Source organism: Procambarus clarkii, chromosome 55, assembly GCF_040958095.1.
Source record: "Procambarus clarkii isolate CNS0578487 chromosome 55, FALCON_Pclarkii_2.0, whole genome shotgun sequence".
Taxonomy (NCBI): domain Eukaryota; kingdom Metazoa; phylum Arthropoda; class Malacostraca; order Decapoda; family Cambaridae; genus Procambarus; species Procambarus clarkii.
Window position 1 is genome coordinate 2,935,257 of NC_091204.1, and position 12,549 is coordinate 2,947,805.

The window sequence follows — 12,549 nt, forward strand, 5'->3', positions numbered from 1 at the left end:
AAATAATAGTTACAACATTCTATTAATATATACTGTTGAAATAAATATCACACAAAGTCTGTATATCTGTTTTTAGATGTCTTATAAATCTTCTTTTAAAATAGTATTAATGATTTTTATGAATCTTGAGTAAAAATTATGTTAATTATTATTAATCTAATTGTTATTATTTTAAGTAAAAGAATTGCAAGTATTCGCATAACCACGGGATCTCTGTTTGTGTATGAATGCACGGATTTGTTTTTGTTATGAGATGGACGCCTTAGAAAGCATGGTGTAGGCCACCTGTGGCTCGCATCCGATCCCACGATCGTCGTCGCCCCTAAATCAACACAACAGGTATTTAGTATTTACGATTATAATAAGTAATATTTCTTTTATAATAATATTGCAGCAGGTGGTGTAGTGGTAGGACACTCGCCTGGCGTTCCGCGAGCGCTATGTCATGGGTTCGTATCCTGGCCGGGGAGGATTTACTGGGCGCAAATCCTAAACTGTAGCCTCTGTTTAACGCAACAGTAAAATGTGTACTTGGATGTAAAAACGATTCTTCGCGGCGGGGATCGTATTCCAGGGACCTGCCCGAAACGCTACTCGTACTAGTGGCTGTACAAGAATGTAACAACTCTTGTATATATCTCAGGTTAGGGGCTAGGCATTTACACTCCTAGGTCAGCAAACTAGCTAGAAGGTTAGACTATTAGACTCCACTGGTCAATCGGGGCCCTGCATAATTCAGCTTATCCTAACCAAGCCCAGCTTAAACCATCTTAGCATAGTTCATTCTAGCTGTGCATAGTGCTTGCACAGCCTTGCTTATCCTAGTTTACCTCTTCCTAGCCTACCGTAGCCAAGCCTATCCCAGTATACCCTTACCTAGTCTTGCCTAGCCTAACCCTGCATTGCTTTTAAACCAACCCGTCCTCCTAAAAAGAACGTCACTTTTGGCTCGTATGCGCGATATGGCCAAATTTGGACGTAATTTGAAATGAAATCGACTCACAAAAGTGACGTTCTGTTCCGTTTTCTATTTGAGTCGTCCCGCCTACGCGCAGACGTTATGAGAGGACACTTTACATTAACGTTTTTCATAACGTTTTGAAACTTTATGAGAATTTCCTGCCCACCTAACCTATCAGAGGACCCTTAACTTACTGTTGGTGAAAAAAAAAATCCCACATTTATTTTAATTTTTTTTTCAATTTCAAATTACGTCCAAATTCGGCCATACTGGCAAACGGCCAAAAGCGACGTTCTTTTTAAGAGGACAGGTTGAACATGACCAGTCCTTCCTACCCTAGCCAAGCCCTGACCAGCTTAGCCAAGCCAATCCCTGCCTAGATTTAGCATAGCTTTGCCTTTTTATTAATATATAGAAGGTACCACCTCTGGTTGAGTTTGTAGGAACCCTCCACTTATAGGGTTGAGGGTTCCATATATATATATATATATATATATATATATATATATATATATATATATATATATATATATATATATATATATATGTCGTACCTAGTAGCCAGAACGCACTTCTCGGCCTACTATGCAAGGCCTGATTTGCCTAATAAGCCAAGTTTTCCTGAATTATTATATTTTCTCAATTTTTTTTTCTTATGAGATGATAAAGCTACCCATTTCATTATGTATGAGGTCAATATTTTTTTATTGGAGTTAAAATTAACGTAGATATATGACCAAACCTAACCAACCCTACCTAACCTAACCTATCTTTTTAGGTTAGGTTAGGTTAGGTAGCTGAAAAAGTTAGGTTACGTTTGGTTTGGTAGGTTAGGTAGTCGAAAAACAATTAATTCATAAAAACTTGGCTTATTAGGCAAATCGGGCCTTGCATAGTAGGCAGAGAAGTGCGTTCTGGCTATTAGGTACGACATATGTATATTAATATAAATAATGTGTGTGTAAACATGCCACGTGTGTGTAAATCACAAAAATTAACACTTGATGAAAAATGTGACAGTGTCAGACCACGGAGGAAGAATTGAAACAGGAATTTCCTTAAGTACTTTCATATATTAATACATCTTCAGAAGGAATAATTTTTTATATAAATTAAATTAAAAAAAATCATTCCTCCATGGACTGACACTCATATATATATATATATATATATATATATATATATATATATATATATATATATATATATATATATATATATATATATATATATATATAATGTGTGTGTGTGTGTACTCACCTAGTTGTGCTTGCGGTGGTTGAGCTCTGGCTCTTTGTCCCGTATGTATGTATTCATATATATATATATATATATATATATATATATATATATATATATATATATATATATATATATATATATATATATATATATATATATATAATATTTTATATATCCTGCCTGAAATGCTGCGTGTACTAGTGGCTTTACAAGATAGTTCTTATAAAGATAGCATTTTATGCCCGAAACGCTTTGCGTAATAGTGGCTTTAGGCATTGTATGTACTAGCTATACCTATAAGTCAAACAATCCTTGTAAATATTTATTGTATGTATGTACCTTACCTAAATAAAATTGTATTGTATAAAATTGTATTGTATTGTATTGTGGTTATTCTCTATATCTGGTTCACCTAACAGTAAATAAGTACCTGGGAGTTAGACAGCTGCTATGGGCTGCTTCCTAGGGATGTGTGTGTGTGTTTGTATTCATGTTGAATTTTACAAAGTAGGAAGAGATGTTTGTAAAAAAAAAAAATCAAATATTTTTGAAAGTATAAGTAGATTTGATATTTTTCTTTAATTGTTTATGTCTGCTGTCTCGCCTCCTTTATAAAATGGCATCATTCTTGCTTTTTTAAGGATATCAGGAAAAGTAAGGCACTCCAGAGATTTGTTGACTCCTTCCTAGTGTTGCCTAGCCCAGCCCAGCCTAGACAAGGCAGGCTGGGCATCCTAGCCTCACGCAGCTTAGCCCCCACCTACATGTAGCATCCCAGTCCATCCTAAGTGATCATTACCTTACTGGCTGTGTTTTCTCTTCAGCCCTGAATGTAATGTGGTGGAACATAAGCAGATACATATCAGGTCTTAGAGAATCTGTACTTCATACATTTCTTAATAATGTCTCACAAATATTTAAATAATTAAACAAAAATTGTATAATAACTTCATATTATTCTTGCAATTTATTTTTGCATTTTTTTTATACAAAATTTACATTTTAAAAGATTACCTTTTATTTTTAGATTGATGACTTGAAGACTACAGTGCCATCCACAGCAAATCATGGTCTTAAAATAACTCCTAGCAATGACGAGACCAATTTTCACAGAGATCAAATTTTTGCTAAGCATTAGTCACAGGTAAATATATATTATATATATAATATTATATATATAAAAATAACTTCTTCATTGCTCAAAGCACCTTTAGGCATTCTGAGAGTTGTGCTATTTTATTAAAAAATTAATTAGGCTATATTTTAATGTTTTGTAATGTTTTCATTACTGTTTTTGTTTTGAAATATAAATTGTTGAGTTTTGAAACATTTTGACATTAACTATACCTGAATATTTATAAACAAAAAAATACCAGAACTATGTCCTTGACAATTGCACTAAGAAGTCTTTGCCAAAATCAGGTGCTCAGTGCAGTAGTTAAAAACTTAAAAGTTGTACCACCTCTGGTGCAAGATTAGGGACCCATAGCCTCAGAGAAGAAAATAGAGAGTACTCAGAGAAGGCCTTGAATAATAGGCAGGCTGTTTGTGTGTGTTTCGACGGTAAGCTTGCTGACACCAAATGTAGTTACCTAAGTGTAGTTACAGGATTAGAGCTACGCTCGTGGTGTCCCGTCTACCCAGCACTCTTTGTCACATAATGCTTTGAAACTACTGACGGTCTTGGCCGCCACCACCTTCTCACTTAACTTGTTCCAACCGTGTACCACTCTGTATGCGAAAGGAAATTTTTTTATATTTCTTTGGCATCTTTGTTTAGTTAGTTTAAATCTATGACCTTTTGTTCTTGAAGTTCCAGGTCTCGGGAAATCTTCCCTATCGATTTTATCAATTCCTGTTACTATTTTGTACATAGTGATTTTATCACCTCTTTTTGTTGTCTTCTAGTTTTGGCATATATAATGCCTCTGACCTCTCCACATAGCTCTTGCCCTTTAGTTCTGGGAGCCACTTAGTAGCATGTCTTTGCACCTTTTCCAGTTTGTTGATGTGCTTCTTAAGATATGGGCACCACACAACCGCTGCATATTCTAGCCTTGGCCGAAAAAAACTCGTGAACAATTTCTTTAGTATTTCGCCATCCATGTATTTAAACGAAATTCTGAAGTTAGAAAGCGTGGCATAGGCTCCTCACACAACGTTCTTTATGTGGGCCTCAAGTGATAGTTTTCTATCTAGAATCAACCCTAGACCTCTTTCTTTTATCAGAATTATATAAAGATTTCTCACATAATTTGTAGGTTGTGTGGGATCTATGTTCTATTCCACATTCCATAACATGGCATTTATTCACATTAAATTTCATTTGCCAAGTGGTGCTCCATATATTTATTTTGTCCAGGTTTTCTTGAAGGGCATGACAATCATCTAAATTTCTTATCCATCCCATTATCTTAGCATCATCAGCAAACATGTTTATATAATTCTGTATTCCTACTGGTAGATCATTTATGTAGACAATGAACATTTCTGGTGCATGTACTGTGGTACTCCACTTGTGACACTTCTCCAGTCCGAATGCCTCTGATTACTGCCCTCATTTTTCTATCAGTCAGAAAATTTTTCATCCATGTTAGAAGCTTACCTGTCACCCATCCAAAATTTTCTAGTTTCCAGAACAACCTCTTATGTGGAACTCTGTCGAAAGCCTTTTTTATGTCTAGATAGATGCAATCAACCCAACTACCTTTTTCCTTTAAAATCTCTGTGGCTCAATCATAGAAACTGAGTAAATTCGATACACAGGATCTTCCAGATCGAAAACAATACTGTCTGTGTGATATTATATAATTTCTCTCCATGTGTTCTACCCATTTAGTTTTTATTATTTTTTTTTTTGTTTTCAATCCTTTCACTGTTACACTTGTCAATGATTCAGGTCTATAACTGAGAGGGGTGGGGTCTTCCCTGTTGCCACTTTTGTAGATTGGAACTATGTTAGCCTTTTTCCACATGTTTGCTATGACTCCTATACACAGGGATGCCTGAAAGATCAGGTGAAGTGAAAGGCTGAGCTCAGGTGCACATTCTCTCAGAACCCATGGTGAAACTCCATCTGGACCAACTGCTTTGTTCTTACTTAGCTCCTTTAGCATATTTTCCACTTCATCTCTAGACACCTCTATACGCTCTATGATGTTCTCAGAAATTCTTATTGTGTCTGGTTCTCTTAAGATTTCATTTTGTATAAACACACTTTGGAACTTTTGGTTTAATGTTTCACACATTGCATTATCATTTTCTGTGAATCTGTTTCCTATTTTCAACCTCTGGATATTATCCTTTACCTGCAATTTGTTGTTTATGAATTTGTAGAATAGGCCCAGTTCTGTTTTACATTTATCCATTATCCCTTTTTAAAAATTTCTTTCTGCCTCTTCCCTTACTGCTGTATAGTTGTTTCTCGCATCTTTGTATCGCTGGTATGATTGGGGGTTTGGCTTCTTTCTATGTTGATACCTGCTTGAAGGGGTTCTGCTCTTCTACTCCCCAAGCCCGGCCCGAGGCCAGGCTCGACTTGTGAGAGTTTGGTCCACCAGGCTGTTGCTTGGAGCGGCCCGCAGGGCCACATACCCACCACAGCCCGGCTGATCCGGAACTTCTCTTAGAAAACAGTCCAGTTTTCTCCTGAAGATGTCCACGGTTGTTCCGGCAATATTTCTTATAGTCGCTGGGAGGACGTTGAACAACCGCGGACCTCTGATGTTTATACAGTGCTCTCTGATTGTGCCTGTGGCACCTCTGCTCTTCACTGGTTCAATCTTGCATTTTTTTCCATATCGTTCACTCCAGTACGTTGTTATTTTACTGTGTAGATTTGGGACCTGGCCCTCCAGTATCTTCCATGTGTATATTATTTGGTATCTCTCTCGTCTCCTTTCTAGAGAGTACATTTGGAGAGCTTTGAGACGATCCCAATAATTTAGGTGTTTTATCTCATCTATGCGTGCCGTATATGTTCTCTGTATTCCCTCTATTTCAGCAATCTCTCCTGCTCTGAAGGGGGAAGTTAATACTGAGCAGTACTCGAGACGGGACAACATAAGTGACTTGAAGAGTACAACCATTGTGATGGGATCCCTGGATTTGAAAGTTCTCGTAATCCATCCGATCATTTTTCTGGCTGACGCAATATTTGCTTGGTTATGCTCCCTATAAACATTAGATCGTCGGACATCATTATTCCCAAATCCTTGACATGCTGTTTTTCTACTATGGGAAGATTCGATTGTGTTTTGTACCCTGTATTATGTTTCAGATCCTCATTTTTGCCATACCTGAAATTTATCACTGTTAAACATCATGTTATTTTCTGCTGCCCAATCGAAAACTTTGTTGACATCTGCTTGTAGTTTTTCAATGTCTTTCATTCCATTTTTGTGTCTTTGGTCTGTGGCCCTCTCTCAATTTCTGTTGAACCAATCCTGTTTTCTGGCCCTGCATCTCTGTTTTGGTATGAATGTTTGTGTGCCTTCATTGTATATTTTGCAAAATTTGGCATACATTTAATTTACTTCCCTGTCTAGCAACAAGTCTGCCTAATTACTTATTAAAAAAAATTTGAAGTTCCCCATAGTGACCTCTCTCTCTTGAAATCAAGTTTATCAACTGTTTCAATGTCCCCATTTTCTGTGTGTGTGTGTTTGGAGGCTAAGCTTGCTGATACCATGTGTGTGTGTGTTTGGAGGCTAAGCTTGCTGATACCATGTGTGTGTGTGTGTGTTTGGAGGCTAAGCTTGCTGATACCATGTGTGTGTGTGTTTGGAGGCTAAGCTTGCTGATACCATGTGTGTGTGTGTTTGGAGGCTAAGCTTGCTGATACCATGTGTGTGTGTGTGTGTTTGGAGACTAAGCTTGCTGATACCATGTGTGTGTGTGTTTGGAGGCTAAGCTTGCTGATACCATGTGTGTGTGTGTGTGTTTGGAGGCTAAGCTTGCTGATACCATGTGTGTATGTGTGTGTTTGGAGGCTAAGTTTGCTGATACCATGTGTGTGTGTGTGTGTGTTTGGAGGCTAAGCTTGCTGATACCATGTGTGTGTGTGTGTGTTTGGAGGCTAAGCTTGCTGATACCATGTGTGTGTGTGTGTTTGGAGGCTAAGCTTGCTGATACCATGTGTGTGTGTGTGTGTTTGGAGGCTAAGCTTGCTGATACCATGTGTGTGTGTTTGGAGGCTAAGCTTGCTGATACCATGTGTGTGTGTGTTTGGAGGCTAAGCTTGCTGATACCGTTTGTGTGTGTGTGTGTGTGTTTAGAGGCTAAGCTTGCTGATACCATGTGTGTATTTGGAGGCTAAGCTTGCTGATACCATGTGTGTGTGTGTTTGGAGGCTAAGCTTGCTGATACCATGTGTGTGTGTGTGTTTGGAGGCTACGTTTGCTGATACCATGTGTGTGTGTGTGTTTGGAGGCTAAGTTTGCTAACACCGTGTGTGTACTCACCTGTTTAAATAATAATAGGGGTGTGTACCACCTCTGGTGCAATTGTAGGGACCCACAGCCTTGAAGAAAATAAAGAGTATTCAGAGAAGACTTTGTGGATTCTCACTGAACACTAATCTTTTCTTCTCCTACCACCCCTCTTATTTTGTTTTATGCTGTATTCTATTATATATCATATAAATACATAGCCAAATGACAATATTTATTATGTCTATACAAAAAGAAGACATCCACTTTATTTTTTTTCTCTCCTTTGTTTCTATGTGGATTTTGTTGTGACTAATGATTCTCCTCCTTCCCATCAACAGGTCTTCCTCACTGGGCTTGCTCGGCTTTTGTGTTACTGTGAGGGTGCCATCATCGTTTACCCTTCAAGACTGACTCATGCTGGCATTGCATTTGTGGACTTCCCTTCACAGTAAACAGTCCTTCTCCATATGGTGATTGTCCAGGGCAAGCAGGGTGTGACTGCCATCTTGGAGAAGCAGGGTCTTTTAATATGAAGAATCTTCCGTCTTCTCTACTTACGCCAGCTTGTGCCGGCCTTGCATTCTTGTTACTTCATGGCCCTTGGGCCTTTTTTATTTATTTTACATAATAAATTTTTTGATTAATACCCGTGTTTCACAAGAGATCCTTAACATTTTAAGCACCAATTGTATTGACTAATGTACGTCTTGTAACCTTTAAGACATAAATAGACAAGACATAGATAAATGAGTGAATAATACTGAGTGACTAGGTTAGGGCGAGGAACATAGTACAGTGTCTGGCTTTGGAAGAATGCCTACTGTTTTAGAAACCTTATTGCCATGATCATAATCGTATGGGTTAAAAAGCATTTGTTGTCACTCCTACACTGTGGCTTGTTGAGCTTGAAACCTTTGCTCCTTGTTCGTGTTACATCTGACCTTTTGAAGAAATTGTATGAATCAATATCCTCCAAATTGTTCAGTATTTTAAAGGTTTCGCTCTATTACTCTCTCATTTGCATATATCTAAGCATATAGATTAGATATAGATTTAGATTAGATTTTTTAGTCAGGTAAAGGTACATACATTGCAGATGAGTTACAAAGGGAAAGACAATGACTAGAGTTCACTAGCTCTATTGGAAGAGAAACGTCTGCAAGACAAGTGTGGGCAAAAATTAAGGTAGCTAAGGGGAGCAGAGCCCGGCCTGCGGCTCACAACGACCCCCAGGGTAAGGCTGAAGAACTAATACACAAGTGGAGTGATGCAGTATCATCCTCCTCCCTCCCTGCAGAAGTAAGCAGGGAACAGCTCCTCCGACATAATGACAGAAGGATTAGGATAACAAGAGCACAATCTAGTGATGACGAGTATGGGGAACCAATTACAGCCAAGGAAGTAAAGGGGGCTATGAAAAGGGTAAAAGTACAGCACCTGGTGAAGATGGCGTCACCTACGACATACTCAATGCACTGTGTGAAGTGTCTGGCAATCCACTACTCCACCTGTTTAACAAGTCATTCCTATGTGGAGTGTTGCCCACACAATGGAAACATGCAATAATGGTCCCAATACCGAAACCCAATGACCCTGGCAATTATAGACCTATCAGTCTCATGTAATGCACTTGGAAGATGCTTGAAAGGATCATCCTAAACCGACTATTGCACAAAATAGGCAGGTTAGGGGAGGGGTCAATGGATTTGTTAAAGGACGGAGGACAGCAAACTATAGTTAATTACCTTGCTAATGATACAGCTAAGTACTCCCAATAAACTCGCACCTCGGGGCAAAATTTTAAAATTTAAAATACAATACCTAAAGCCACTAATACGCATAGCGTTTCGGGCAAGTATATACGAAGTAAAACCCAAACAAAGAACTGACTCCGTAGGACCCATAAAAGATGAGACTAACAATTTTAAGTTGTATCATAAAAGGGCGGCAAACACTCTCAATGAATACCTAACATCAGTGTTCACACTAGAAAGCTTGAATGACATCCCATCACCAACACAAATGTTTGTCGGAGGTAAGGAGAATGAATTAAGAGAAATACCAATTACACGCGACACAATCAGGAAGAGCATTGACAAACTAAAAGACTCAGAAGCCCAAAGTGTAAATGGATTTAAGTCCCAAGTCGTAAAGGAACTGGCAAATTAATTGGGTGGTTGTAGGTATAGGAGCTGCCTCGTATGGGCCGGTGGGCCTTCTGCAGTTGCCTTTGTTCTTGTGTTCTTGTGTTCTTATGTTGAGTAGCAACATTTGCAAATTTGCAGATGATACAAAAATAGGCAGGGAAATTAACACGGAAGAAGACTCACTATCATTTCAAGTTGATCTAAATAGGGTTTTGAAATGGTCAAAAGATTGACAGATGCAGTTTAATGCTGATAAATGTAAAGTTTTGAGACTAGGTAATGATGATAGTTACAAGATATGAGCTAGATGGTGTTGAGATTGCGAAGTCGGATTGTGAAAGGGATCTGGGAGTTATGATTAGTAAGAATTTAAAACAAAAGGATCAATGCATGAATGCTCGTAATAAGGCAAATAGGACACTGGGATTTATTAATCGAAGTGTTAGTAACAAGACACCTGGTGTGGTTCTTCAGCTATATCTTGCTCTGGTTAGGCCCCATTTACATTATGCAGTTCAGTTTTGGTCGCCATATTATAGAATGAATATAAATTCACTTGAACGTGTCTAGAGTAGGGTGACTAAGTTAATTCCCCAAAATAGAAATCTTTTATATGAAGAAAGATTAACAAAGCTTAAATTGCATTCACTGGAAAAGCGAAGAGTTAGGGGTGATATGATAGAGGTTTACAAGTGGATGAATGGACATAACAAAGGGGATATTAGTAGGGTATTAAAAGTATCAACACATGACAGAACACAAAACAATGGGTGTAAATTGGATAAGTTTAGATTTAGGAAAGACTTGGGTAAATACTGGTTTGGCAACAGGGTTGTTGATTTGTGGAACCAATTACCGCGTAACGTGGTGGAGGTGGGGTCCCTCGATTGTTTCAAGCGTGGGTTGGACATGTATATGAGTGGGTTTGGGTGGTTATAGATAGGAGCTGCCTCGTATGGGCCAATAGGCCTTCTGCAGTTACCTTTATTCTTATGCTCTTAATTCACTATGCTTGCCAGTGAAACTCCTTTTCAGAAAATCGCTGGACCATGGAATAGTTCCCCTAGTAATAGTTGAAGGTGATGTAGTGATCGAGTAATCCTTATACTCCATTATCTCATCATCATAATGGCATAACTAATTACACAAGCATTAATCCTATCCCTATTTACAGGTAACGGTTTTCCACCCTTCTATATCTTACTGTGAGGTGTCGTCACCGTACATAAGCAAGCGACTTGAGAATAGCACATTACGGGCTATTCATGCCCGTGCCACCTCTTGGGTGGCTTAATCTTTATAAATAAATCAGAATAGCACACACCACACGGGAGACATCTCCCGTCACGCAGGGTGCAGTCGCACCTCCACAGATCTCCAGTATCAGCTCTTGATATTGGTAATGGTTCAAAAGGGCAACCACTTACGGGGTATTCATGCCCGTGTCACCTCTTGGGTGGCTTAATCTTCATCAATCAATCGAATAGCACACAGTACAATCTCCAGTCAAGAATGTAGCACTCGGCGTGTACAGTTCTAATCGACCCAAGACGCTACAGCCTCGACACAAATGCGAACAAGCCTGAATGGTCCCCAGGACAATATGCAACTGAAAACTCACACCCCAGAAGTGACTCGAACCCATACTCCCAGAAGCAACGCAACTGGATTAAGGCGTCTTGTACATACCAGTTGCGTTGCTTCTGGAAGTATGGGTTCGAGTCACTTCTGGGGTGTGAGTTTTCAGTTGCATATTGTCCTGGGGACCATTCAGGCTTGTTCGCATTTGTGTTCCTCACGTGTGCCCCAAAGAATGAGGTGATTTGGTAAAATGCTATGCCCAAGATTACTATCCGAGTGCCGGCGGTGGGGTGGTTCAAATAGCCTCGGCTATCACCTCATTATGTCCGGTCGTGATGGTCAAGTGGATTAAGGCGTCTTGTACATACCAGTTGCGTTGCTTCTGGGAGTATGGGTTCGAGTCACTTCTGGGGTGTGAGTTTTCAGTTGCATATTGTCCTGGGGACCATTCAGGCTTGTTCGCATTTGTGTTCCTCACGTGTGCCCCAAAGAATGAGGTGATTTGGTAAAATGCTATGCCCAAGATTACTATCCGAGTGCCGGCGGTGGGGTGGTTCAAATAGCCTCGGCTATCACCTCATTATGTCCGGTCGTGATGGTCAAGTGGATTAAGGCGTCTTGTACATACCAGTTGCGTTGCTTCTGGGAGTATGGGTTCGAGTCACTTCTGGGGTGTGAGTTTTCAGTTGCATATTGTCCTGGGGACCATTCAGGCTTGTTCGCATTTGTGTTCCTCACGTGTGCCCCAAAGAATAAGGTGAATTGGTAAAATGCTATGCCCAAGATTACTATCCGAGTGCCGGCGGTGGGGTGGTTCAAATAGCCTCGGCTATCACCTCATTATGTCCGGTCGTGATGGTCAAGTGGATTAAGGCGTCTTGTACATACCAGTTGCGTTGCTTCTGGGAGTATGGGTTCGAGTCACTTCTGGGGTGTGAGTTTTCAGTTGCATATTGTCCTGGGGACCATTCAGGCTTGTTCGCATTTGTGTTCCTCACGTGTGCCCCAAAGAATGAGGTGATTTGGTAAAATGCTATGCCCAAGATTACTATCCGAGTGCCGGCGGTGGAGTGGTTCATATAGCCTCGGCTATCACCTCATTATGTCCGGTCGTGATGGTCAAGTGGATTAAGGCGTCTTGTACATACCAGTTGCGTTGCTTCTGGGAGTATGGGTTCGAGTCACT

The 12,549-nt window shown here is 39.5% G+C and overlaps 1 long non-coding RNA gene across 1 annotated transcript; it reads left to right on the forward strand.

The window, feature by feature from the left end:
- The first annotated feature begins 201 nt into the window (after nucleotides 1–201).
- On the forward strand, nucleotides 202–8,281 carry LOC138352798 (uncharacterized). The gene is made up of 3 exons (XR_011222867.1): nucleotides 202–339; nucleotides 3,231–3,347; nucleotides 7,974–8,281. It is a non-coding gene; the product is annotated as an uncharacterized lncRNA (long non-coding RNA).
- Nucleotides 8,282–12,549: the final 4,268 nt, after the last annotated feature.